A 26,429-nucleotide genomic window follows, 5' to 3' on the forward strand; every position below is an offset into this window, starting at 1 on the left:
CACATACAGACAGACCAAAATTTCTGGGTTTAAGTAGCCCGAGAAGGACTATCGTCTTTAAAATTTGACTATACAAGACTATTCAGGCCTGGTTTTACTTTGGCCGCGGGTGGCTGAATCGAGTCACAGACAGACAGACCTAAATTTCTGGGTTTAAGTAGCCCAAGAAAGACTGTCGTCTTTAATAAACGTTTTATTGAGCCTTCAAAGGCCCCTTATAGGGGGTCGTGTTGACCGGCGTTCCGGTGATCGCAGCAGCCCTCGCCGTGACTACCCGTTGGATCGGAGCCGCCCAAGCATTTGTTGCCGATCCTCGGCGGGTAGAAGAACGCAATTTTATTTCCACAAGGATCCCCTTGTCCGGAACTCCAGGGATAGTCGACAGGGCCATCACTGCGCGTTCAATCAGTGCCCTTTGCACTTCCCCCACTGGAGTCGGCCAGCCTCCTTTCGCATGAAGTGGGGGAGGATTGGGTATGGGGGGAAGTTTAGGCTTGGAAGTGGTGATACGGTGCCGAAGGTGTGACGTAAGCGTTAAATCCTTGGTGGAGAAGGGGAGAATTTGTTTTCTGTAGAAACAGAGTTCTCGAACAAAGCTCGTCGAAGCGAAAACTGTAATTGAGTTCACACTTTACCGGTTATCCACTGGAAGCTGCATTGTAAAAGCCTAGGAACAGGCAGTTGGGCAGGCGATGGCATAACAGCCGGAGGTAAGCCGTCAGTACCACCGAACAATTGTGCAGTTGTGCGGCCTGGAGTGGAGAAGCCGCATCGCACACATAGCATCAGAAGAGACAGGCGCGGGGTGTCTGGGATGCGTGTTGTAGTCTTGCAGTTGCAGTGCCCTCGACTATTTATAAACTCTGTTGCGAATAAGCCCTCTAGGCTGTGTTAGGCGGCTGTCCTCCCTTTGAAGCTTGACTCTTTGTTGGTCTATGTCAACTACAGAAAGAATATGGTCTTGAACATCATATGACGGCTGCCCTAAATACTTCTTTTTGGGCGGCTTGAGCCGCCTTAAAACACTCCTCTGTCCGACGGGCCGCTGCATTATGATGGTATCTGTGCCTGCATGCAGTTGTACTTCGTGTTCTTATTCTTTTTCGAAAATGGCTGTATAGCGGGTAAATGTGGGAAAACCCACCTCGGTGAACGAGTCATCAATTTTCTGTGAGTGATGGAGCCGCCGGCGCCACTCAGCAGTAGCACGCTGTTCTGTATAACTCATATTTTGTCTGCATATACGCCGCGATTGTCCGTTTTGAGTCTGACTTCTAATGTTGGTGGGTCCTAGCCTCTTAGGGCAAGCTGGAAAATGAAAGTTTTTCTTCCTCTACCCTCCGGTGCTGCTTGCTTATTAACTCCCCCGCCACAGCGCCGGGCACTTCACCGTAGTTGTGAATTCGCTTGCACTTTAATATACTCTGAGACAGTGAAAAAAAAGCCGGCAATCATCAAAAATCATCTGTCCTGCAAAAGCGTGTCCGTTCGTACTGCCCGGTATTCTGATTGTCACCCGGGAGGGCCTGCACTAAAGTAAGAGTAGAAACGAGGCCTGTCACGGTGCCGCTCCTCATCAGAGAAACTCCCCGAACAGAGTAAAAGGCCACGTTTCCAACTAGGGGAGTGGAATCCCTCTCTTCAAGTGGGGCGCAATAGACAGTTTCCACTTGGAGCGGATTGATGGAAGGTGTCCGCGAACCAACGCACCCATCACTTGCCATCGTAATTCACGTTACAATCGAAAAAGGGATTAACTTAGAGTTTTTCACTCCTCCTCTGTTATTCACTGTATGGAAGCTGGCGACGGGACAGCGGTCTTGGACATCATTGGAAATAAATTCCTCTGTGAGTCGTGTTTATTCCCCTCATGGGAAGTTTCTTGTAGGCGAGGAATTTTATCGTTCGGATTAAAACGAGCGCCAAAATCGCACTGTCCAGCGCAACCACGACGAGATTAAAAAAGAAGAGTTGCTCCGTCTCTTCTCTCGATGCGAGCGCTGGGGGCGCTTTAGCTTTCCCAGGGGGCTATAAATACGATGAAGACACTGCCTCGGCAGCCCACATTTCGACCGCGAAGTGAGCGACCGTAATGTCTCTCGCCGGAGAATCTTGGCACGCAGTTCGTAACACTGGCAGTTAACTTGCATAATTCGCACTTGCGATGCAGTCATCGTCGACAAGCGCCCTCAACGGAGGAGACCTGTCCGTCAGCGCGCATCTACCTTTCACTGCCCCCCCCCCCCCCCTCCCCCCCCCCCCCCACCCCGTTTGCCATTTATCACCGCGGTACTACTCCTCAGATGCTATATGCTGCGCGTGGAGAGCTCTCGGCCACGGCGGCAGATGGTAACACTAGCAGCGTTGAGATGGTGAAATGCGGCACCAGATAGTGAAAATTTGGTGAAATATGGGGGCTACTGGTGTTGAGGTGCCCCTACGGCTACACCAGACAATATCTGGTGAAAACTGGTGAAAACTGGTGAAAAAGGTGTGTTGGTGCTTTGAGCTACCGTTTCCTTTCCTGAATGGAAGCTTTTTCAGCTCCCAAACACCAAGATCCGCTGGACGGTATGCGTGTGCTAACGTGACTGATACGTATTTTGAATTTTCACCACTGCTCTAAAGTACATAATGAAAGCTCAAATACTGCATGTTTGTTTTAAATAAACCCCAATGAACAGCATCCTCCAAAATTATTTACGGAGAACGTGTACCTAAGCGTCCTGGCGTTCCGCCTCTAAATTGCGACAGTTACATAAGCTTTGTGCAGCCTGTTTTTGTACAATAACCAGTGAAATGTTAAATGCTCACATTATTACTCAAGAGAAATATATGTTGTACCAGGGGTGCTGTTCCAGAAGGCCCGAGATTGAGCGAAACTCGGGAAACACGAGCTCTAGCGACGCCCACGTCACGTAATGATAATATTTCGAGGCGGAGTTGAAGCGCTTCAAGTCATTCTATTTGCTGATTATTGGGGAGAGGTCCCCGGTCCAGGGCAGCGCGTTCCAAGGAGGCGCGACTAGGGCGTGGCGCGTTTTTCACTGCTGTCCCTCGTTCCACTGCTGCACTGGTGGCTACTGGGGGCAAGCAAATCCAACTACATTACTTTATCGCGCTTTTATTTTATTAATCTGTATTTCTCTACAAAGTTCATTAATTTTTTTTTTTAGGCATTCTTATGAGATTTTGTTTGAAATTCGCTGTCGTAAGAAGCAGTTTCTGCCGTCTGGGGAAGACAATGGAATCACGTGACTAAGGCCGACTGGCAAAAAGAAAGTGGGTGATAGAAACGCGCCACATTCGAAGTAATTGCTGCTCGGTGTTATCGAAACCCTCCGTCCGATTTAAGATACGCAATTTCCTAGAAGCACTTCAGTCTGCTTACATGATTTGAAGGCGAAAGGTTGGTGATTCTTAATAACAACTGATACATTGTACTTGCGATACTTATGAACAACTGATGACTGTAGTTGCGATAATTCTTAACTGATATATTGCACTTGCGGATTTTTCGTCGCTCTTATTTTTTTTCGGCATGAATTTTGGCATTCGACCAACTTCTTTTCTGCTACACCGTGTTTGCGTCAGTTTCTCCTATTTCATTTCGTAGTGAACTCGTCAGCAAGAAGACTGGTACACAGCACAGCCTCCCTATAATCGGAGTTCTGCGCGGCTAATGTGCACCTGTTCATGTGCCATCACGTTCACGTGCCACACATTCTTCTACAAGTTTTACTTTTCCAATTCGCAGTTTTTTACATTTTCAAAACCGAGCCCATTCGCTCCTCAAAGCTCTCAATTGTGGGCAAGTCACCCAATTGGGCATGTGCCACGAATAAAGGAATAGCAACAACCACAGCTTTTCGTGTTTGTTTCTTTATTTCCCTTCCCTCTTCACAGCTTTTGTTCGATGAAGCTCTCCACAGTAGTTGATTTTTTATGGACTCTATACCTTCATCCTCCTTTTGGCGTCACGCGGTTTCTTTCGGTCTCAATCTTCCCTTCACAAGGTTTGCATGATCCGCTTCCTCCTAGACGACAAAGACGCTGGAGAACACCCGCTGAAATGGGTAAAGATCGCCTACGATAATAGACACACGCCGTTGATTATATACTATCCTGCGAGTAAAGTTTTTGCAACAATGGTGTGACACGAAACGTCTCAAGAGAAACCGTCTGTCGCGCGGACGATATATGAAGCGCACGGTCATGCAACGCCACATTGGAAAGTTTTGCTAGCAGACGGTAACTGAAGCACGGCCACTAGATGGAAACCTTTCCATCGAATGGTCGCGACTGAAGCGTACGCTCTGGCTGCAGACGGATAAACGCATGGTAAAACCTGCGGAAGCCATGTCCTCCTAACCACCTAAAAAAAGGCGAAAAACTTGTCTGCAGTAATCCTATTGCGCACACACCGGTTGACTGTCGCGTGAGGGTGGTCGCTGGTGCGGTCGCTACCAACGCTTCCGTGGAAGGTGTCCGTCGCGTAGAACCGCAGCGCACGCAACACTTGCTCCTCGGCAGTCATGGAGCGAAAGCCGCCTCAAAGTCGTCGCAAAGGGGGCCCGGCGGCAGATGGCTGCACAGCCGAAGCATGGGACTTTCGAGAGACGAAAAAGTGCTTAAAATTTCTCCTCCGCTAATTAGAAGCTCTGTCGGTATAGATATATGCCTGCTACGGCGACCGTGAACAATAAACCACGCTGCAGCAGCCGCCAACATAAGTGTCACCAGTTCAACTCGGCCGTGTAATATCTCTCCCGAGTTTCCCCCGAGTTCTCGTGTCAATCACACACACCCAGCCCTTGCGTGGGCGCGACGTTGCTACCGAAGCCCCACCCAACAATGGCTGCCAGGGCGTCCACATCGCCGGCGGGGTATACCATCGCAGGCCAGGAAACAATGAACGAATGAAGTCCCCAGGCCACCGTCAGTCAAACGCTGCCCAAGTCGCAGGGGGAGAGGGGGGTTCGGTCCGAGCGAAGTGCTCGCTCTAGTCCGGACGATAGGAGCGGACAAGACGATAATATTTTTCCACGGCAGCCGTATTCATACACAGCAAAACCACAATCGACGACAGATGACACACCTTCAACGTCTAAAACGCACTCGTAAAAGGTTGAAACACGCTCATGACAGGCTAAATTGGGGCGATGTCTGATACTACGCCCGCCGTCCGCACGTAAACAAAGCCGGTCACGTTTGATGTCCGGAGAAGGGCGCGTTCCTTTCGCTACAGTGAACGGCTTCGCTTACTTGGTTTGGGCTTGCGCTGAGCTGCACTGCAGCCACCCTCAAACCACGTAGCAAACACATTTCCGTGGAAGAACAGAACGCCGAGAAAATCGGAGCCGCCCCACGCCGCTTTTAGAGGGCGGATCTTTAAAAGAAGGCTGGCGCCAGGCCAGAGTTTTAAAATGAATAGCTGGGTTATCTACTTTACATAACGGAGTGCATATTGCAACTCGATTATAGACGGCGCTGCACGCGAATCTTCGTACAAGCCGTGCTTTTTCAACATGAGCGGCCTTCACTGGGCGCGCTGATAATGCCAAGCGTGTCCGCGCGATTGCGCCGGTGTCGCTTGAGGTTTATCAGATGCTGTACTATCACTACTTTGTTAACTCGAGCAGGTAAAAACTCGGGACCGAACTATCTCGGGCCTCCTGGAATAGCGCTCTAGGTCTTGTGTGTGTTTCAATATAGGTGAAAAATTTCAGCGACCACTGCATTTGATGCGCGGTAACTTGCTCTGCCAGTGTGCCCATAGGAAAATGGAATATGTGTTCTTTAAACAGGCACTGCGACAGATATAAATAAGAAGTAATATTTGACTTCTTCCAAGCCAACTTTCCTAATTTAATTATATAGGTAATCAATTAACCCGCTCCGTTATCTTTTATTATATAGGTGATCAAGTCGCACCGTCGGTAGGATAGATTGATCACTATAAGCAAAAACGCCATCTTAAAGGGCTGCGTTTTTGAGAATTGCACGCACAGAAAAAGTACAGGAGCCAAAACTACGTAAGTGGCCGTATCCTAGTGCTGGTGAAATCTGGTGAAATTTCGACAAGGGATGATGTCGAAGGCCATTTACGATCTGGAAACGCTGGACACTTGCAAAACGCGTACGCCTGACAGCACGGCTTGTGCACGACTCGAACCCGAACAGCCTAGCAACAAAAGAGGTCTGTTTGACCTAGATAGGAACGTCCCATGAGTACAGCCTGTATTGGTGTAGGCCCTCCAGCGTACTTCGTCGGAGAGTGTCTCTATTTCTGCTGCTACTGCATCCTCCTGTCACCGACTGAGCGTGGGGACTGCCAATTCAACGCGTACAGGTTGCTGTTTTTCTTTTCGGGGGATGGGGGGGGGTCTTGCAGAAAGTGCTCGTCACCAAAGATCAGGCTGCGTCACAAAGTTGCAACCGTCACTACCAAATCAGCCCCTATAACATGTGCTTTAATTAATACAACATCCACGCAGATTCCTGAGGAACTGGCGATTGCACTCGCACTCATTCACACCAAGAGTTTGGTCATTTTAGTTTACTCTAAAGCTGCCTGTCGGCGATTCTTGGCGGGGAGGGTGGCCCCACCAACTTTCCGCCTCGTCTCACAACATCAGCCGCAAAGAAACGTCGCCCTCGTCTGGACACCCGCCCACTGTACACTAACAGGCCATAATTTTGCCCATCAGCAACCCTGCGCACTCTCCTCCCAGGCCCCTGAAGAACAAGCGGAGTTCACACGATTGGTCACATTTTAAGACATTGCGCAGTATTATCGACTCCACCGACAGTATTTCCCTCAACCTCACTCCAAGCTGTCCAAATCAGAAGAAACGACTCTTCGTCCCATCCAAACGAATACTTCATCCTTCGAATTCGCTTAAACCGCATGTTGCGCACTCAACTTCTCACCGGATGCACTTTTTGCTGTAAGCCTGACACATTACCCACGTTTTGTTAGAGTATGCACATAACCCCGACCTTCCACCCTTTCCTTCCCCCTTCCCCCTCCCTGAGCTGTGGGAGAACCTGCATGATTACCACCGACCACCTGGACGTCCAGCAACTTCTGGCATCTAAGGTATCTGTCGCTCGGTCATCACTTGGATTCCCGGACTAGGGAACCCCTCCTACTTTATGGCTCATTAAAGTTTCATACTGCTACTAATAGCCTGTTGGAAGTTATCAGCATTAACAGTGAGGTGGCGCCTGTCTTCGCAAAAGGGATTTATCAAGAAGACATAGAAATGGTACACGGCGTGTGCTCGCAGAGGATTGGCCAAGAAGATAGAAATTGTTAACCTATATCAGAAGTAACCTTCAACCACAATATCAGCATTGGCGATAGAATGACGTTGTCGCCATCGCAAGAGCAGTGGACAATACATGAGCAGGCAATGGACTCATTATCCGACACTGTCCACATATCACCCATTCGAAAGTGTTGTTTGGAAGCGTGACAGCGTTTGCGAAACCAATATGCTGAACGCTGAAATATTCAGCACCTGTATGGTTATTCCTACAAAGCTTTTTTTGTTGTTGTTTCGCTTCTTCCCTGCTTTTCAAGCGTGGCGGGTTGAAGCAGGCACGTATGGAAGCGCGGCGATACCTCGGACAAAGTTGCGTGAATCTTTGAAGTTCGGATATACCGGACGAGGAAGGTTTGCTCATTAATACTTTGCGGAAAACAAACAGGCATTGGTGAGAATTACAAACATTGAGATAGAATTTAAGATGAAATGGCGCGGGTAAACATTAAGATGCGAAATAATCGCTGACGGCGTCCTTATGCAGGCCTTCAAAACATTGCTAATTTTTTGGAACTGTATATAGCGTATCGGAATCGCGGGTGGGAAAGTCATTTTATTCTACTCCGCCTCCTCACTGCAAGCACCTTTGAAGTTAGCCGTGAGCTTTTGACAGCCGCTGTCTTTGTCATTGGCCAAGCCACCTGAGTGGGCATGTTGTCAGGCCAGAATTCAACCTTAACGTGCGTTCACCTTTACGCTGAGCCTAACCACATTCCAAGCAACGTCAAGCTTATTGTACGTTGGGATGCGGTACCGCTTCACGACGTTAGACTTCAAAGCGTAACATAAGGGCTAACGTCAAGCCATCGCATACCCAATGGGGACGTCAGGCCACCGCATGCATAGCACTGTTCGCAGTCACATGACGCATCGCCGCCAAGGGGGATGTCAGCCCGGCGCATATATCCCTGAATATATCCCTGTTACTGGGCACGTTAGGCTGGCACATACCCGCGTTTTACAGCCGATGCGAATTACAGTTTCTGGCCATGGGTATATGAAGACGCCGCTTTTTTTTCGCCAACTCAACCAAGCCATGTGTGAGTTACGCTCATGCATTAACTCTTGAGAAAGTACAGAACGTCGCGGCGCAGTCAACATACCTTACGGCCCCTTCTTATTGTTTTCTACGGTTTTGTGTTTTTCCAGGGTCGCTGGCTGATCTCTGCGGTAAGAACAGATGTCGAAGCCGCGTAAATTTGGTGCATTGATTGCGAGAGTAAAACCACGATGGGCAGCCGTTACTTGATGATAGGCAAAGTCATCGGCGTCGTCCATCTCTCTTCCCCCATCCCCTTTGGGCCCTTCCTTCGTGCACCGATTACCAAGGTTTTCTGGCACGAAATTCCACGCTTGAGCACGTTCCAAGTCTTACACAACCCGAGAGGCTGGAACATCGTCGAAACGAAAAACCCGCGTCGAAACGAAACACCGCGTCGAAACGAAAAACAGCTTACCGAGAACGGCAGAAGGATGGACATTTAGACAAGTTGGTACTGGTTAAATATCTTTGAACGCTAGCGTAAATACACAGACTCGAGGAAAAGAATACGACAGGTCCTGGTCTTCTTTCCCTCGTGCCTGTGTATTTACGCTGCCGTTAAAATATGTTCTACCAAAGACTACGGCACAGGGGGGGGGGGGGGGGGGGGTGGAGGGGGAGGGTAATAGAGCTAGTACCCCTGTCACACGGGCACTTTCAATCGCGATTGAGTCGATCCGGATCGGGCTCAGTCCGGCTCGAGCGCAGCTACACGGCCAGTTTCAATCGCGTTCGAGCCCAATCCCATTCGAGCTCAATCCTGGTTCCCCAAGCGCGACTGAGGTTTCCAAGCGCGATCGGACAAAATCGGTGATACTCTCGTTCCCGCTGAGTAATGCCCCAGAAGGTTACAACTTCAAGTAATGCCACAAATTGTATCAAATAACTTCACTCAGATAAACGTGCCATAACATTTAAATATTTACGTATACCTACTACCTCGCAAAGTTACCAGGCGCCGCCCGCTAAATACATTTTTGGCGCCATCTGGCGTACGCGAGTGCAACCGGTGCAACTCCCAATCGGGATTGAAACGGGCCGTGTAGTAGCGGCGATGCGTCGAGCGTGCTCGAAAAGTCAATCGCGCTTCGCTTCAATCTGGATCCAAAGTGCCCTGTGACAGGAGTATATGAAAACAAGGAGTCGACGACGAGAGCTGTGCTTGTTCGTATCCTATCTAAATTAGGCTTGGAACTTGCGCTGACTACAACTGAGGGGGCTGAATCGCCGTATTAACCCCTGATAGGGCGCTCACAGGTCTCATGCCATCCGCAAATGTTTACGTTGGAAAATATAGCGTCGTGCACATGCTGGTAAAATTCTATGTTCATGAACACATACATCACTATTGGTTGATCTCTAATAATTGTTATTATAACATTCTTTATTATAACATTTATTGTAACATTTATTATAACATCTTTATTGTAACATTTATTAGGCACTCTTTCCCCGACGACAATGAAGGGTGAGGAATCAGTCTAGGCCCTTAATCCTGGTGTATATTTTCGTAACAGCGCACGCTCCCCTGTTAAAAACGTGCCCGCCCGTTAAAAACAAAACACAGCATCCTACTTGCTGCTCCTAACATATGGGAGTACATATATTATCTAGAGCTTAGAAGTCTTGAGTCCCTCATCAACATGTGTGTTTCAATGAGAAGACTGAAGCACAAGATCGGAAACAGCTCCACTCGTTCACACCGAAGATGAATCCGGACTTCCTTCCTTCACTCCTTCTTATTCGGATTGCAGCCGCCTCCATGCTTGTAGAGACTAAAAACGCAGCGCTAATTCCGGGCAATACGATCGTTCCTAATGTCTGTTTTTGTGCCCAAAGAGTTGAATAACGAATGTGTACAGGTCCTCGTGGACGACGGCGTTCTGACACGATTGACAAGGGGAGGGGCCTGACGTTTCCTTAGAACCGGGGTGCTTTTCTTATTTTTCACAGCTTCCAAAACAGATTTCTCTGTTTCGAAAAACTGGCAATGGCATCTCAGAAATCAGAGCTTTGTTGTGTGACAGAAAAAAAAAAATTGTTGAAACTCGCGGAATTGTCAGCAGTGCATGAGCCCTTCTTCCACGGGCTCTTCCGCAATGCGTACGTAATCTTCGAAGCCCTAAGGCCTAGGGACTTTAATTAACGAACTTTGTCTTAAATACCTCCCACGACCCATGCATGGAGCGCATCGTGTCCAACTTTGCGAACAGACGGACTGATTTCTGGTGGAGTCACCTAGGAATACTTACGCATTAAAGGTAAGAATAAAAGTGATGACCATGATCCCGAATCTTCTGTCAATGGCGTTCACTGTGTTGCTTGTCGCAGCGTATACAGTGCAACGTAACAGCATACGAGAAGGAGACAGCTTCGCTAATCAACACCGCCACCCCTAGCCGTCCGCGATCTCTGCGGACATGACGCATGTACGCCGGATGTCTGCGAGGCGTCTAGGTATTGCTCGCTATCGAGTGGAAAATATTAACTGCGCGCGAGCGGACTCCCGAAGAGGAGTGCCACATCAATCCGGAAATGTCTGGGCGAGATAGCGGCGCACGAGTGCCCCTGCACGCGTGCTTCTTGAAAGCGGCGTTCGATGAAGAGCGGTAGAGTAGTTTCTTCAAGGCAGGAAACCTCACCCACGATGACGAGGTATCCGGTAGTAATCGTCTGAGGCCACGAGTGCGCGCACAATGGCAGCTCGGGACAGTAATAGCGGCCGGCTGTCGTTCGTGCTCCCATTTATCTGTACACCTGGGCGACCTACAGACGTCGTGTGCTTATCTTCTTCTGGCGACATGTTTGCAGATGTGCTGGCGGCCATTTATCCGCTAAGCTCGCCAGGTGCAAGCGGACGACGACGCCGATTAGCATTTATCGCTCAACAAAAATGAACTCCGATGAGTGTTTCTACGGGGCGTCAGTTTCATTAATGTTCATTCGCTTTCGCTCCATTCTTTCGCCTGCTTCTTCTTTGTACGCAAGTATAAGCACCCAGTGATTTCAGATAAGCCCCGTTGTACCAGCAAACGGGCCGCGGCTTGTGCCCTGCACTCGCACGGTGGCACCCGCACGTGCTTTAACCTAACCTAGCCACGAACGAAATGCAGGTTAGAAGGTGATTCCCCTGCCACGAAGTACGCACTATTTACAGGGTGTTGCCGCAAAACAACAGCGAAATTATTTCGCCCACCGCGGGGTGAAATTGCGAAGCCCAGGTCTGTGCAAGTTTTCGGCACACGTTTAAAGAAACCGGGTGTTGAAGCGGAACTTAACCCGAACCGAAAACAGAACTAAAACATTATATATTGCGAGGACTCAGTTCAAATCTAAACAGGCATATTTTCAGAAAGCTGAACCCGAATCGTAACTTAACGGAGAACATGGCAATGGGCTGCGGTTTATGTCGAAGCGAGGTTCAGGCAGCTTATGCCGCTGTATCGCGCTCAATGACACCTGCTGCGTTCCTCTTTTGGCAGTATTATCAGTAGAGTGGTGAAGCGAGTGAGCCACCAATTAATTAATTAATGCCTCGACCGATCGTTAATTTTTTCACTGATTAATAGATGAAAATCGGACACTCATAAGCATTTGATATGGATCCATGTCGATACAAATAAAAGCAAATTCGTGACCCACCGACCGGCCGGCCGACTAACTGAGCGACTGACTGACTGACTATATCCAACCGGCTGGGCGTAGAGACTTGAACGTCGGAAAACGATACTTCCCTGACGTATGGGGATCAGTACGCAGGATTTTTCGGAATTTAACCCTTAAATGGCGTTTCACTAAATCTGGTTTCCAAATAGCTCGGTATATATTATGCCCACATGAAGTTATGAAGTCCTCGTTTTGCGTCTAAAGGTTATTTCATAAATGTCCCTATATATACAGTCAAACCCGTTTATAGCGAACTGCAATATGCACTGCGATTAGTTCGATATATCCAATTGTTCGATATAGCCGAACCCGCTTATAACGAACTTATTGTTACGAGTTCGCAATCCGCGGGAGCCACCCCCCCTCCTAACTCCCCCATCCCCGCATGCAGAAACGAACACAGTACAGTAGCCATTACCATACCAAAATAATCCATTTATTGCAAATAATAAAGCTACTTTCCGCCTTAACTGCCTACTTTGCAAAGAAGCGGTGATTTTTGTTTTCACTTTTGTTTTGGCAGCTTCAACTAGCATAGCATTCTCTGCACGAAACATTGTTTGTACCAGTTCGAGTCCGCGTCCTCCAAAATTTAAAAAAGCACTGGCGGAGCACATCGACTGCCGACAGCGCTTCATTGTAAGCGTCGGACGGCTTTCACTCGCGACATCATCGCTGGCGAGCTCTTCCCACAGTTCACCGATGCTGCTGTCTTGGTCCGGACTAGCGGAATTGGCGGGTTCCATCGTTAGTCCCGCGCGTCGGAAACAGTTACGGAAAGTGTCGGGCATCACGACACTCCGTACGAGGCGCAATATCTCAGTCGCGGCTCTTGCTCCGTGGTCGTGGCCAATCCACATCTTAATCGCCGCTTCGAGACCATGCATTTCGGCAGCCATTCTAGGCGCGCAGAGTTCGATATATCGGATGTGAACTTCGTTATAAGGAATATTTTCCCCATGTATTTCTGTAACTGAAATATTTTTGTTCGATATATAGCATAATTCGCTCTATCCGGGTTCGTTATAGCCGGGTTTGACTGTATTTCACGATGTATATAAATTTTGTTCCCAATGAGGTAAAAGGAATGTCTATTTTCGTAAAATCGTCGCCCAGACCAATGTCGAGATTTTTTCCCCTCATCAACCATAAGGTGGCAGGAATAGGCTCCACGGAGGGCAAGTCCTCACGTGGCCAGCCCCGCGTTACTGCAGGGGGCTCCCTCCGCAGCTTGGGATGGACCGCTATTAAATTCCCAGACATATTGGCTCACTACCGCCACGAGCGCAGAAGATGCCCACCATCGCATCCCGAACTAATTCGCACCGAAGCCACCACTCTGCACCAATTAAAAACAAACTCATACCCACACGGAACCATTCTACACGCCATCCACCCCACCCTCTATCCCACCACCTGCAGATTCTGCACCCAACCCAGCACACTATACCAAAGGGATTGGAGTGATCCCAAACCCAACCCCACCTACAAGGCGTGGGCGGCCCGGCTGACCAGCTCAGACCTCTCGGACCAGCGAAACCTGGTAGGGAGAGCTAGAGCATCCAGCGAAGACCTGGGTTTTGCAGACTTAAGAAGACCCCCCCCCCCCCCCCCCGGGCTGTTGCCCCTAATATCAGCACCTAAATCCCGTCTTGAATAAAGTTTATTCCATCCATCAGCAGCTTGGAGATTTTAGAACAAAGAGAGAAACTGGGAAAGGGGCGTGACCAAAGAGTGCAAAAGGGCGCCAGTTCTGTGTACACTTCCTTTCGTACATCGGCTCCGGCTGCTTCAAGCCTTCTTCTCTAGAAGACCGACATAATTCATCCCGAAAGCACTTCTTACAGGAGCACAACTTAAAATTAAAGGAAAATGAAACGCGGCTCAAATGAAACCAACTGCGCTGCGCGGTTATTAAGTACGAAGTTGTGAGAGGTATGTGGAAAGGAGTAACGATCCCCGGGATTCACGGACGTGGCACTTTGCTTAAACTCCGAGAAGGGATCATTGCTTTGCTCTTGTTTCAACGACAGGCAGCTAGTCACTCTGGACAACGTGAGCAACAGTAGAACAAAGTTCAGCCTTCTTCTCATCGCGACCATGGCTACTTTAATGTACCGCGAAATATTTACCCCAATTATCACCATCAATCAATCAATCAATCAATCAATCAATCAATCAATCAATCAATCAATCAATCAATCAATCAATCAATCAGTGTTTATTAGTGTGTCCAGGAACAGCCGGAGGGCCTTTGTGCTGGCGCACTAGAAAAACAAAACAAAAGGAAACAGGCGACGCAAGACGTGCACATTTCACCCACACACAAAAAGTACCATTGGTTCCACTGAACCGACAATTATACGCTTTGACAAACATATATATATATATATATATATATATATATATATATATATATATATATATATATATATATATATATATATATATATATATATATATATATATATATATATATATATATAGCGCATCAGAAAATGGGAGATGAGGGGCTCTGTGAAATAAGACAGAAAATAAGGGTTGACAGTCAAGAAAACATCGGAAAGCAAAGGGGAGGTTGTGGTGGGTCTTGTAAGAGATGAAGAATTTTTTGAGTCAGAAAGAAATTGGTGAAAAAATGCCCGCCGGGTGGGATCCGAACCCACCCGGCGGGCATTATTTTCTGTCTTATTTCACAGAGCCCCTCATCTCCCATTTTTTGATTCGCTACATGCTTAGCGAGGGTCTCTGTTCTGGCAGTCTTGGTGCCAAAGGTAGCGTAAGAGGGTTCAACGCTGGTCGACTACTCTCGACATGTCGTAGGCACTCGAGTCAAGGCCCGGGGGTTTAAAAGAAGGTCCCCTTCACCCCGTGTAGTCCGAGTGGCGCTGGCTACTACCCCCAAGTACAGGAAACAGAAAATACCTAACATAAATACCCGAGAAACTATTGGGGAAACAGCCCCGCCGGTAGCGTAGTGGTTATCGCACCAGACCAGTATTCTGGAGGTCGTGGGTTCGGATCCCACCCGGCGGGCATTTTTTCACCAATTTCTTTCTGACTCAAAAAATTCTTCATATCTTTCTATGACCCGCCACAACCTCCCCTTTGCTTTCCGAGGTTTTTTGACTGCCAACCCTTATTTTCTATATATATATATATATATATATATATATATATATATATATGTGTGTGTGTGTGTGTGTGTGTGTGTGTGTGTCATATCCCACCTGGCGGGCATTTTTTCTCCACTTTCACTTTCTTTCTTTCCAAATCTTTATCTGTTTCAGTGACCTACCATATCCTCCCCTTTGCAATAGTACACCCAGGTCCCGAATTTCGGTCACACTCGGCAGTGCATTGCTTGCAAGTTTATAGGAGTATTGCAACTGTTGTGTTTTTCTACTATAGGAGACAACTTCGTTTTTGGTGCACCAACGATGGAATGACATGATATTAGACTGAAAAGAATTGCAGTCCTGAACATTACGCACTTCTCTAAAAATTTTCATATCATCATCACACAACAAAAAAGAATTTTGAATCGGAGAAGCACCATCGTTAACGAAAATGGAAAAAAGGGGACCCAGAACGGAGCCTTGGGACACACCACTGGTTGCTTTGTACCTAAATTATGTTTGACCGTTAACACTTACATAGCAATATCGCTCCTGGAGACAGCAACGTATAAGACGCACCAAAGAAGCGTGGAAATCTAACAGAATGAGCTTGGCAAGCAATAACGAGTAGTTGACCACATCGAAGACCTTGCTCATGTCACAGTAGACCACATCAAGCTGGCTTCTACCAACGATTGCCGGGACAGCCTGCTCCATGAAGCACACAAGGTTCGTGGAAGTTGAACGACCACGCATAAATCCATGTTGATTAGGAATGCGGACGCGTTTAAATGAGAAAGACAAGACCGTATGAAGAGATAACTGGAAACTTTTAGAGGCAGAACAAAAAGGACGAGACCGGCCTATAGATTATAGCGTCAGTTTTTAGTCCTGACTTGAAAACAGGGAATACACGAGATATTTTCCATGAGCAAGGGAACGTGCCAGACCGCAGACAGTTGTTAAATATTGAAGTGAACACAGGAACGAATATATCTGCATATGTTCTTAGAAAATCAGCAGAAATATCATCTGGCCCACAGGAAAGCGAGGGCTTTAGCCGCTTGGTGCTGTTCCGAAGGATGTTCTCGTCCAGTTGCAAACAACCGGAGTTCCCGCCCTGGTGACAAAGGACGCTGCTGTTATCACTACCACGGCTGATCCCCAAAAAAGAAGAAAATTGATGAGCAAAGCAGTCGGCCACCTCGGCAGCCTCATCACCGTTGGAGTCTATAGTAGACGAAAAGAATCTTTAGTTGTACTAAATCTAGAGTGGATGTACTTCCAGAAGGCGCCCGGTTGATGAGTTGCTTTAGCTTCTACCGACGCCAGGTACGAAGTATTATCACGTTTGTGCTATATTGTTTACATTGGGCACGTAGGCGCCGGAATTCCTGAGCGAACTGGGTGGCACCAGAGCGCTTCATCTTTCTGTGCGCACATTCCTTGAGTTTCAGGACATCCCGCAATTCAGAAGAAAACCAATGTGGGAACTAAATATTACGGGATGTATTTCTTCATGCCCAAAAGCACAATCTCAGTAAAACGGTCAACTTGTTCATTGAAATCAGTGTGGTCAATGACGGTCGACCAAGGGGCAGCGGAAAAGTAGCCATACAGCCCAACATAATCTCCCCGGGCGAAAGCGTAATAAGGTAGCGTGCTGCTGGAATTTACGGAACGGTGGAGCATTGAAGGGAGGCGACAGGAAATAGAAAGAGGAGGATGAAATATGTCGGGTATTACTTAAGGACAATCAGAGCGCGACATACTAACGCCATCAAAGTTCGAAAAGCACAGGTCCAGAATATTTCCACTGCAGTTTTGTATGTGATTACACTGTGCCATAGAAGTGAACGGCAAAAATCTTGTAACCTATTACCTTCTGTTAATAATAATAATAATAATAATATTAATAATAATCAATCAATCAATCATGTTTATTTACGTGCCCAGGAACAGCCAGAGGCCTGGGTGCTGGCGCACGGATAGTTACATGAAAACAAAATACAAGAAACATATTGAAAGAAATAAACAAGCGACAACACACACAAATTGAAGTAGCGAAAATTACAGAAATAAAGCACAGGCGGAGCCTGGGTACAGGTAAAAAAGAAAAAGAAGATGCCTTTGTGGCTCAGCTTATTATAATGAATACACAACAAGCAGAGAACAAAGTTTAACAGTAAGACGACAAGAACAATGACAAAGTATAGAGACAAATGATAAGACAACCATGATAAGTAAACAGTTTCAAAAACAGGCAACTATAGTGGTTAAACAGAACCACAGAGAAACCAAATTTCAGCAATAAAAAAAAGAAAAACGAACGACAGAGATATCATAGATGTTTAACATACTGTGTTCAACAAAGCAGTACGGTAAATTGTAAAGGAGCTTTGAAAGATGTCAAGGCGTTCAGAGAAGCGGTTGTAGCAATTCTGTATTCTGCGCACAGGAGAATGATTGGAGTTGCGCGCAGCGGTCAAGAAAGGGCGATGCGACCTGGTGGGCCTCTGTGGAACACTAAACTCTAAACAGTTAAGCAGGTCTGCGCAAGAAAGGTCACCATGAACAATTTTGTGAAGAAATGTAAGGTCTGCACGCATACGTCTGCAGGTCAACGAAGGAATGGAAGGAACTATGGGTAAGTCAGAATCAGGACCCGAACTGTGATTGTGATGACGGTGCTTAAATATGGATAAAAACTTCTTCTGCACACGTTCTATTAATTCACTACTAGATTTGGAGATGCCGTTCCAGGCAACAGAAGCATATTCTAACTGGGGGATACATATTGCATTGTATAGCATTAGAAATGGATCTGGAGAAGAGAATTCCTTTGTAATCCGACACACATTTCCAAGACTTCGGAGTGCTCGCCGGGTGATGAGCCTAATATGAGAAGAAAAAGAGAGGGTACTGTCGAAAAGAACCCCGAGGTCCCTAATCTCCTCAACCCTTTGCAACGGAGCTCCCGCTATACTGTAGGAAAACAGTAGACGATGGGTTTTCCGGCTGTACGTGACAACCTTTGTTTTAGCTGGATTTAAAATTAGACAGTTTTTGCTGCACCAGACCGATAATTCCGACACATCCCTCTGCAAGGCACAGCAGTCCTGAAAACTGCTAATGTGCCTAAATAGTTTGACATCATCAGCATAGAGAAGAAATGAAGATTTTGCTAATACTGTTGACACATCATTGATAAAGATAGAAAACAATAGTGGACCCAGCACAGAACCCTGAGGTACACCACTCGTTGCAGTGTAAACACTAGACCTTTTGAAGTTTACATCTACGTAAAAGGACCGGTCAAGGAGATAGTTGGACAACAAGGCAACAAGACTTGCATCAACACCGGAGATAGTAAGCTTGTTAATTAATAATTTATGGTTCACTACATCAAACGCCTTACTGAGGTCAAAATAAATTACATCCAACTGGCCGTTTTCACAAACTGCAGCCGAAGCCTGAGTCATGAAGCTTGCAAGATTTGTAACCGTCGATCGACCCGAGAAAAAGCCGTGCTGATTTGGTATCAGAACGTTCTTGACGCAGGCAGCAAGAATGTTGTGCAGAGCTGACTCAAAGAGTTTTGAGGCGACACAAAGGAGTGAGATTGGGCGATAGTTGGTAACGGCTGACTTATCACCAGACTTAAATATTGGAAAAATTCGAGCAATCTTCCATGCACGAGGAAATTTACCGAAAAGCAAACAGTTATTATAAATGGAAGTTAAGACAGGCACAAAAATGTTGCCGTAAGCCTTCATGAGGGCTGCTGGAATTCCGTCTGCACCACAGGAAAATGACGGTTTCATCCGTTTAAGGCTATCATTGACAAGTTTTTCATCGAACATAAGTGTACTAAAATTAGACATATTATTAAACGATAGGCGTTCGTCGGGACCATCTGGCAGTTGAAAGACAGAATGAAAGTACTGAGCAAAGCTCGTGGCGACATCCTCAACCTGTTCCCCATCGGAATTAATCAGACTAATGTGTTCTTTAGACGCCTTAGAACGGCCGCGTACATACCTCCAGAAGTCAGCCGGTTTCTGAGACGCAGAAGCCTCTAACGACTCTATATAGAGCTGGTGGTCACGCCGGTAGAGGCTTTTACAAAGTGAGCGATACCGACTAAAATCCGCTTTCCACTTGTCAAGCCCAGACCGCTTGGCCTTTTTGTGGGCACTGTCCTTAAGTTTAAGCGAACTTCGAAGTTCTTTAGAGAACCAGTGGGGAAATTTGGAATGAACAGGCTTATAAAAAGGGATGTACTTTTCCATGCCACTCCTGACAATTTCGGTAAAACGTCGAACCTGTTCGTCAACATCATTGACATCAAAAACACTAGACCATTCAGCAGATGAATAAAAGTGATAGAGCCCAACATAATCTCCACGCTTGAAAGCATATCGCGGGACTGCACAATCGTCAACACCACCATAGCAATGCTGGGCAGCGACAGAGATAGAGACAATAAGAGGGGGGTGAAACTTGTCGGGGCGTACAAGAGATATTTCGGAGGCACACACTTGTACGTTTTTCAAGTTCGAGAAGCACACATCTAGGACATTACCACAGAAGTTTTCTATGTGGCAGAACTGCTGCAAGGAGGTGAATGATTGAAAATCTAATAACATGGTGCATTTCTGCGCTGCGTAATGGTTTTTATGCTGAAATGAAAGACTGTTCCAGTGAATACCTGGGGTGTTGAAGTCCCCAAGTATAATTAGCTTATGGTTGGAGTGTGAATTGGAAACATTTTCAATAGATGTGAGCTTGAGATTATATTCAGCAGGTAAGATATCCGGGGTTATATAGAATGCACCGATGAGCAGCTTCTCGCCCCTCTTGAGGCCTACCTCAAGCCAGACTGATTCCTCAGTCTCGAGGTCTGCACGCCGCACGCATTGCACTGAGCGATCGATGGCAATGAGAACACCGCCACCCTTTTGCTTAGGCCCAGTTAACTTTCTGTCACTTCTAAAAATTTCATAGGTCGGAGGAAAATAGTCGGAAGATGAGATATCATCGCAAAGCCAAGTTTCAGTAATAACAATAGCAGAAAATTTGGAGCACACAACATTTCTAAGAAATTCGGAGGACTTAGTACGTAGACCCCGAGCATTTTGATAATAGATGTCGAGAGTGTCGTTCTTACTGGTCATTCTCAGAAGTTTCACAGCTGTGCACCATGCCAGGGTGGAGCTTGCCTTGGAACGGCTTAAAGAGGCAGCCCTTTGGCCACATAGACGGGTCGCAGAGGCGCCTGAAACACTCTGCGTCAACAGTTACACAAAAAGAAGAATAGGAGTCATGCTTGGTTTTAAGGCGTTTGCACGACAATGGCTTGACTTGCACATTCGACAAGTGGGCCAACAGTTGCCCAGATGTCGTGTTAGCCGACAACTTCGAGACAAAGATGGCCCTGGAGCTCGGCGGTCGGCGCACCACAACCAACTCAGAAGTTTCCGATGCACCAACGCGAGGAGGGCTTCTTTTCTTCACTAAGTTCACCGGCGGGTCATTACTCGCAGTGTCGGACTGTAGAGGCGGAGGCAAGGGGCAGTCCGATGGGGAACTCAAATCACTCAACACCGCACCTGGTTGACCGCTGGAGCGTTCTAAGAATGCCGAAGCTTTCGTCGAGGACAGGAGAGGGCCGCCTTCGCCCGCTGCACCGGCGGCAGCTGCGGCGAACGACGACCTCATGGGGAGACCGGAGTGGGGTGACGTCACCGGTAGCGTGGAACGGCTAGCAGGCTTCGGGGAAGGCGGCGGACGGGCGAGCTCCCCTCGCAGGCAGCGAACCTCCTCACGCAGGGACGCGACGATTGCAGCCTGATGGGCAAGCCCAGCCACATTATCCCGCCGCAGAAGCCGGTTCTCCTCCCGCAGCTCGGTGACAACATCCCCAAGAAAAGAGAGGCTGTCGCAGGCTTCGGACAGGAGATTCTTCAAAGCAGCTACCTCTGCGCGTAGGTCCGCCGAAGGGTTGAAGCATGCTCCGACAGGGGACGCCACTCGTTTGGCCGGAATGTTCGCTGGCTCACCGTCTTCGCTGGTTTGGTCACCGGGGTCGCTAGGCCTAGCGGGTGACGCCGCGGCCACACACAGATTACAGACGAACGGCTGCTCACCGGAGGTCAAACGCTGCAGTTCCTCGTCCGGAAGAACAATGCACTTTCCGTGCGCACGGCGTTTACACGCAGAACATCGAAAAAACTCCTGCCTGCCGAAGAAAGCGAGGCAGCAGAGGAGGCACTTGTCCTTACTGGGCGCCATCACGCGGCCATAATAATAATAATAATAATAATAATAATAATAATAATAATAATAATAATAATAGCAATATCAATGTACCCACAATAGAAGTGTCGACATCTGGCAGAACCAACTCGGAAAGCGATAACGAGTGGCTGGCTACATCAAAGGCCAGCTCATGTTGCAGTCCACAGCATCAAGCTGGCTTCTATCAACGACTGTAGGGACAGCCTGCTTCATTAAGCATTGGAGGTTCGTTGAAGTTGAACGAGCGCGAATAAAGCCATGCTTATTGGCAACGACGACATCTTTAAAGGAAAAAGACAAGACCTTATGGAGAGCTAACTCAATTATTTTGGAGGGGGAACAAAGGAATGGGACTGGCCTATAGTTAACGACGTCAGTTTTTGTGTCTGACTTGTAAACTGGGAATACACGAGAAATTTTCCGCGAGCGAGGAAACTTTCAAGACCGGATACAGTTATTAAATATTGAAGTTAACACAGGGCTGGATATATTTCCTTAAGACTTGAGAATCGCAGCAGAGATTCCATCTGGACCACAAGAAACGAGGACTTCAGCCGTGTGATTCTAGCCAGCACGATGTCGTCGTGCAGTTGCAAGCAACTGGAGTTCTCACACAGGCGATAAAGGGGCGCTGCTGTCTTCATTACCACATCTAAGTCCATAAATAAAAGAAAACTTACGAGCATTGCTTGATTGATTATGAGGTTTAACGCGCCGACGCTACACAGGCGATGAAGCGCGCCGTAATGGAGGGCTCCGGATTAATTTGGACCACCTGGGGATATTTGACGTGCGCCTAAATCTCGATCACACGGGCGTTTTCGCCTTTCCCCTCCAGCAGGGGAAAAGTGACGAGCAAAGCAGTCGGCCACCTCTACAAATTAACCTCATCTCCGCTGGAGTCTATAGACAAATAGAAACTCCACATGCACTTGGTAGAGATGGACGTATACTTTTAGAAGGCGCCCAGTTGATGATTCGCTCGAGCTTCCTTCTACTGACAACCACCACCACCACCACCACCACCACCACCACCAACAACAACAACAACAACAACAACAACAATAATAATAATAATAATAATAATAATAATAATAATAATAATAATAATAATAATAATAATAATAATAATAATAATACCCGATAATAACCTGCGGGCAAAAGCTGCGGACACCAGCAGCTTGACATGAGAGAGCTCTTTGTCAACTGCTCCAAGCCAACTCCCTGTCAGATGCCAAGCGTGTGCGCAGGATGCATAGTTTAATCATAGGATTTGGTGTTTACCTGGCTCCGAGCAAGCATTTCTCGGTACGCGTACGTCATGACGCGCCCGCACCGTTGTCATCAACCTGAAGAACAAATCCACGAGTGGAATACCCTTCGTGACAGGCAGCACGGATGGTCTTCCTGCTTCTCCCTAACGTGGAGATTTCTGGTGGAGGAGAAAAGAAAAAAACACCCGCGTGTCGAGGTTTAGGCACACTTTCAAGATCCACAGGTTGTAGAAATTATTCCGGAGCCCTTCACTACGGTGTAGCTTCGGCGCGTTAAACCCAAACAATCAGTCAATCAAATAACGTTTGAATGGATGAAAAACCAGCGGTAAACCGAGGACACAGAAGAAAACGACGGGACAAGCCAGGTTGTCCGGTAGTTTTCTACTAACTGCGTCCTGTGTTTAGCCCTGGTTTTTCATCCATTCAAACATGTACCAATTAGCCCAGTCCAATGCCTTGGTATCAACTAACGTGGAGAGGGATGCTGCCGACTGCATAGCAAACAGCGGCCATGAATGCCCACTTTTTATTCGCTAAAATGTGTTTCGCATAAAAAACGCAGCTCTAAGAACACTTCTCAGTGAAGTAATGAAAGCGAGAGGGATGATTTATACCCTGAGCTCCGACTGACTGTAAGTTTACTTGGTTAGGGGTGGTTACAGCGGGGTATATGCGGGCGTAACATCGACACAACAATGAACAGGCTTTGTAAAGTGCGACGCGCGCATTATTGACAGCAAAGTGCTCAGTCAATGCTCATGGAGCTCCACGTGGATCGGACAACCTGTAGCCACTGTCGAGCGGCCATCCAGCGACTCCCGATCGGGTTTGAGTGGAGTGAGCATTGACACCGCCCGTGGGGTCGACGTATCCGTAATCGCCCAGCCTGTTTCAAGCAGCCTTTTTATCCTTCAAAGGACATGATATGTGCAACAGTTTGCTGGGGCAGCGTTTGGTCGGTGTTCGTGATTACGGATTTTGCATTTTCAACTTCTCGATCCGTTGTGCTGCGCGCAAAAACACCTGAGTTTCTGACTGGAATCAGCAAGGCCGGTTGCGATGGTGCAAGGGCGGTTGCCGCGAGGGCGTCAGCCCCAGTGGGCAGTGTTCGCTCGACAACCAGTGCTACCTCACCACGGCCGCGAACAATGCTGCAGCCAATGCGTTGCTAACCGCGGTCAGAGCAGCGAGCAACGTTAGTTCTCGCGGCGTGCGAGTCCATCAGATGCCTGCTGCCGCCCGGGGACACGAGATTGTCACGTTTTCTGATTGCAATAAGCCGCTTCGATAAGGATCGGCACTGTCGCCTTCGTCAGCAGCCTTTGCGCCACGACAGAACACGGCCTGCTTCGCATGGAGAAACACGACTGCGGCTGCTTATTACTCCCTGCCTAGCACGTTCCACGCAGATGCGAACATAATACACTCCGCGCATGGAGTGCTCGCATTGCTCCCCGGTTGCGACTCGGTCTTCCAGCATAGGACACGTATACCGCTCGACACTATCTCCAGCCAATCGATGCATACTTCCTGAGAATTGTCTGTTGTCACCTTTGTGTCGCGAAAAGATAGGCCACTGAGCGTATCTTTGGTGCCACAAGCTAACCTCGGTAACAAAGGAAATAAACAGGAATACGTATCGGGAACATGAAAATCGCGTTGAATAGACACAAAGAAAGTCAGCAGCCGGGTGGAAAGTGTCCCAAAGCGTAACCACTTCAGCCAGTGCAACAAAATAGCACGGTGGATAAGAAACAGTCTGGTAAAAATAGGTGTAATCAACAGCTTCGTGGTCAGTTCTTTTAAACGGCCGCTTATTCGCCAGGAAATTATGCTTTGTAAATGTCACGCGAAGTAACAATTGCTGCCGCTAAAACAACTCTGGAATTTTGTTTTTCAGGGTCTGGGGGTCTGGGGGCTGGGAGTGGGGATTCATCGCGCTCCTTCGAAGGCGAAGGGAATAGCTGTGCGAGTTGGCGCGTTTGATGAACTGGCCGAAGAAAAATAATCCAGTTATGTACAGTGTATTTACCACTTCCATGAAGGCAAAAGCTTGCCTTGTAAAAAGGCAGTATTTTAATAATCGTACGGTCCCTGCGATCTGCAAACAAAAGCAACGCTGCATGCCACCATACCCGTCCATTTGGGCGGTTTGAAGCTGCAGCGGACAAAATGAACTTGTCGAACACTGACAATAAGGCTATCATTAGCATGTGTAAAATACCTGGTGGCTATTTCCTTGTTTAGATATTATACGACGACTATGAGCGACAGGGGTGTACACAAGATGGCCTCTTCTGTGAAAGAGACTCTTGTTTATAAAGCCAATGATAGAACTAGTATGTTTGCTTTTTCGGAAATGTTATCTCGCGTAGAGCACACGAAATGCAGTGCGCCTACTAATTCTTCGCATTTTGGGAAATGTAGCGAATAACAACAATAAAAGCACAGAAAAACAATCTGCGCATGTGATGGGGCTAAATATAGGCGAACAAATCAACATACATTGAATAACTTCAAGCAAATTCGTACAATTAGTAGTTTGACAATTGTTTTCTGATCATACTGTTTCCGCAGAATTAGAAGTCCGTACTGAGTAGATGATGTAAAAACCATAACTCGGCAAATGGGACGACCAGTTCGTCGCGTTACGGGTAGAACCTACATTGTGTAATACTGAGAGAACGCAAATCTCAGTCAAAATAGTGGTACCTTGACCATCCCGTTTCTAGTTTTGAACGCTGATGCTGTAGGAAATCTGATATCCAGATGGTCTCTGCGAAGCACATGAGAGTGTAAACGTTACTTCTGTTAGTTAGCGATTAAAATTTTCATCTCGCGTTTACTTAATCAAGTGCTAAATGTGTTTGAAGTAATTTTTTTTCGCCTGTGTTAAGGTGCCTAGGCTATGAAAGAGAATAAATTTTTTCTCTTATCAAGTGCGCATAATTTTTGTGGACTGTAATACTCAGTACCATAGGGGTTGTCATGTAGCAGTTTAGTAGGACATAGGGCCCTAAACAAATTACCTATACATCAACTTAACGAATCAAAATTGTAGCGGTTATAACTGCACGTAACTAATTTAGACAACCAAAGGTCACGGGTATGGCATGAAACGAACAGTGCGAAGGGCAGAACAAAAATAAATTCTGTGCCGTGCTGCAGCTCTCATAATGCCATATCACCATTTTGGTCGAGAGCCAGTGACTCTTCCAAATGCTGTTTTTTGTTGTATACGGAGGTTGCCGAGCAAATTTGTTAACGGCACTGCGCCTTCCTTACGTATCCCCAGCGGTGGCGCAGTGCATGAGGAGTTCTGGTGCTGAGCCCAAGGACGCGGGCTTGATCCCGGCCCCGGTGACCATTTTCCTGTTGGAGGCGCGATGCAAAAACGCCGGTGTGTCGAGATTTCGATGAGTGTGGAAGGTGGTCAGTATTAATCAGGAGCTCTCCACTACAGCGCGGCACGTATACCCCATGTGTAGCTATAACGCGTTAAACCTTTACAATTTGAATTTTTGTCGTCTTCCTAAAGCGACGCAGCCACCGTCAGCGCCCGCATAGGCGCCCAGAATACGATCCGACAACACGGCCTCGCAGAAGGCCCTTGTTCACTGTTAATTGCGATGGTGCAGACCCGATTGTTACACTGCGGGCGCAACGCGAGGGACAATTCAGCTCGCTGCTGTCG

General features: G+C 47.5%; 1 protein-coding gene and 1 non-coding gene across 3 annotated transcripts in view; both read left to right on the plus strand.

The window, feature by feature from the left end:
• Raw (NDT-like domain-containing protein raw) overlaps nt 1-26,429 on the plus strand; it is a 336,980-nt gene that overhangs the window by 28,971 nt on the left and 281,580 nt on the right. The gene's annotated exons all lie outside the window — the stretch shown is intronic.
• Nucleotides 15,003-15,075, plus strand: Trnat-agu (transfer RNA threonine (anticodon AGU)). The gene has a single exon. It is a non-coding gene; the product is annotated as a tRNA-Thr (tRNA).

This window comes from Haemaphysalis longicornis, unplaced genomic scaffold (assembly GCF_048455015.1).
Source record: "Haemaphysalis longicornis isolate Haplotype H1 unplaced genomic scaffold, Haemaphysalis longicornis Haplotype H1 scaffold_1, whole genome shotgun sequence".
Taxonomy (NCBI): domain Eukaryota; kingdom Metazoa; phylum Arthropoda; class Arachnida; order Ixodida; family Ixodidae; genus Haemaphysalis; species Haemaphysalis longicornis.